At 39.8% G+C, this 3,305-nt stretch overlaps 1 protein-coding gene across 1 annotated transcript in view; it reads left to right on the forward strand.

Annotated features, from left to right (window-relative positions):
* Positions 1–2,743, forward strand: part of erbb4b (erb-b2 receptor tyrosine kinase 4b) — a 72,866-nt gene extending 70,123 nt beyond the window's left edge. The window contains exon 21 of the mRNA XM_077002248.1: positions 1–2,743. This exon is cut by the window's left edge and continues 1,384 nt beyond it. The gene's annotated coding sequence lies outside the window, so the exon portion shown is untranslated.
* The last annotated feature ends 562 nt before the right edge of the window (positions 2,744–3,305 follow it).

The raw sequence follows: 3,305 nt of genomic DNA on the forward strand, positions 1-3,305 counted from the left end.
ATGACACAGTTTTCTTCCCCAAAGTATCAAACTGTTTGTCAGACACACATGCGCTCACACACATGGACTGGATCATTGCTACTGCAGAATCGATCACTTCACAAAAGAGGATCTTCAGATGCTGTTCTGTGACATGTCTACTGTTTTTATTGTGAGTTCAGCTTGTTTTGTTTTTGTCGGTCGGCATGCCATCAGTTGCCACACTGTACCACTGTACTACTGAAACTACTGTAGATCCCCCAGCTGTGACAAAGGACTGTGATCACAACTGTAAGAAACCAATTCCAAAGACTCCTCCAACTGGATCGGTCTCCTACATGAAAACTTGATAATATTGACCAAGCCACATACCACAGGGACAATAACAAGGTAAGGAACAGGGTGTAAAGGTATGCAAACCCTAATATATGACACAGAGGCGGCATGGCACACTGCATTAGCTGCAGTCCGGAGGAACCGCAGAACCTGAACCAGAATTCTCATCATGAGGCTCGCTCAATGCTACTGTGATAGTCCATCAAACTAAACGTCGGTGAGAGACTCTCGCGGTGTCAGCCGCCCACGCCTGCAGTGATTAACCCTGAATCCGAGGAGCACGAAGAGGCAGAGAGGGGCAGGAAAACCACCGTGCCGCTGGGAATGAGTGAGGAAATGACAACAGAACGTTTGCCCTTAGGCCAGAGACCCGCCTGCCTGATCTCAGTCTTCTTCTATTAGGCTGTCCTCAGAAAGACTGGCTGAAAACAGGAGAAGAAAAGAAACATTACGAGAAACCCTAGGTTTATATAATATAAGTTGTCATTTCCCCATGATTGTTTGAGAGGTATCTTATAATATAACAAACAAAAAGAGAAAACATAACAAGCCCCTGCCATCTAAAGGTCAAAGGGCAGGACCATGTGGAGGTGTGAACACTGCCAGGCACCATAACCTGCTGCTAACAGAGGAACTGACCCATCGTTCGTGGAAGATTTTAAAGCACTTAATGGTCTGGCACAGTGAAATAACCCTCAGTCCTCCCATTAAGATGGTTGAGGAGCTTTCGGCTTGAATTCTTTTTTCCTTATAGCAGTAGAGAAAAACCAATCAGCCAATCAGCTCTTCTTGTTCTCATGAGCTCTGGACTCGTTTTGTTATGGGGAGGGGGTGAATTTTTAATTTTTTCTTTGCTTTCTTGTATTCTCCTGCATATAAAGACTTCTCATCTAGAAGAGCACACTGAACTATGTGGCACACACCCATTAACTCCAGCCCAGGACTGAAAATGGTTTTCATGACCACGCTATCCTTTAGTCTGAGACTAAAGTTAATCTGTGTGTGGACGTCCAGCTTTAGCAGGTGGACACATGGACGTGTGGTATAGGAGCAGTGTCTCCTACACATCTCCACTTCAGCAGGTCACCTGATTGGGCACCATCTCTGCACAGAGGGGGAATCAGAAGTAACTGTGTGATGTTCCAAACCCAGGCTCACTAAATGAAGTATCTATCTCAAGCATTATTTGCTTTCAAAAAAAATTGTTTCCCAACTGATCTCCAACCGAGATTTAAAGGAACGTCAAAGCGCTTAGTAGTACAAATCATGGTATAAATTGCTAAGTTGTTTTATAAAGCACCTATCAAAATCGTGGAGATTTTAGCAGCCTACGCAGGATTAATTTGATACTTGAAATGGTGTTATTTCATTTAAATACTCGTTATAATACTTAATGTAATAATTTCCATATCAAGCTGTGCCGGTTCCATTTGACTACTGTCTTTGTATTTGTTGTCAGACTCCTCACTGTTAAACTAAGAAAAAAGGATGTCTAATAATATATTTAAATGGGAGGCTGAGTGGTATGAACATACCATCATTCATTGTGAGTTAGTATTAAAGTACCAGTTAGTGGGACATGCTACAAAGCCTGGATTGAATTCTAAGATAAATGAACAAATAAGAATAGAATATTGTTCTGTGGTTTGAAGTTGAATGGAAAGCCACAACAGAAGCTCCCACAATAATCTGGAATAATTCCTCCCTCACACGATGGTGGAGTAAACCATGGTCCCAGTAAACGGTCTGGTAATAAATGACTTGTGCTGTGTGCCATAACTCATAAGCAGAGCATAAAAACGTTACTTATTGTACCTTTAAACGCTTGGAGCACAAACTGCAGCTATGGAGGAGAGAAGTCGATATGTCAAAATGAACTGTATAGTATGTAGCAAACACTGTGGACACAATTTGGAAAGAAACCTCCTAAATCTAACAAGCAGCTAATTAACGAACATCTAGACCAAAACACTGAGACAGACAGAAAAACACTGAGAATGAGAGAGACAGAAAGAAAAACACTGAGACAGACAAAAAAACACTGAGAATGAGAAACAGACAGAAAAACACTGAGACAGACAGAAAAACACTGAGAATGAGAGAGACAAAAGAACACTGACCTCTGACCTCTCAGCAAAGAGAACGTTCTCTCATCAAAGTGCTTCTGCACAGATGTTCCTTCCATCACAGGGAGGGTCGCAGGACTCTTCATTTTTTGCTTTATATGTTATATGTTTAAAATGTGATTACTGTAAATACCTGAAGCTTTTATTTTGGGTTTCAGGAGGATTGCAAACTATTTAAATAATGTGAAAAACCATAGTCAAACGTCAGTGAAGGCTCCTGTGTATTTCATCTGTTTTATTTTGTATTGAACACTACCTTGCTTTTTTTTAAATCTCTCTCTCTCTCTCTCTCTCTCTCTCTATATATATATATATATATATATATATATATATATATATATGGAGAGGGGGGGGGGGGGGTGCCCAGTTTTTATATATTTTACCCGCACAGACACACTAACTAGGCACAAAAGTAGTTAACCGCAATTTGGTTGAATGAATAGAACAACTTTGACATTCTTATAGAACATATTTTAATAGAAGCCATTGTTTAAAGCAAGAGACGAAACATAGAGGACCATGTTGAGTTAATTTTAGGTGTTGTTAAGAGGCAACAATTACCACTGTGCTACAAATTGCTTATAAGTCAGCACTGTAATTAAACATGGAACCAGAATCATTAAAAATAAAGAATAGTATGTGAACAGAATATTAAAATATGATTTGTTTCATAAGATTTCTCAAAGAGCCAAAAAAAGACTTTTGGATGCTACTATATAGACCTCAAAAACTGATATCTACTAAGCTTGATTTGTTACATATTTTGGCACAATAAGCAGTGACCTGCATAACCAAACATTACAGAAAATAAAGATAGCAAAGACAACAGGAAACCCCCCCACGTGTTTATGAGTCTTCAGATCC

This window comes from Brachyhypopomus gauderio, chromosome 4 (genome assembly GCF_052324685.1).
Source record: "Brachyhypopomus gauderio isolate BG-103 chromosome 4, BGAUD_0.2, whole genome shotgun sequence".
Classification (NCBI taxonomy): domain Eukaryota; kingdom Metazoa; phylum Chordata; class Actinopteri; order Gymnotiformes; family Hypopomidae; genus Brachyhypopomus; species Brachyhypopomus gauderio.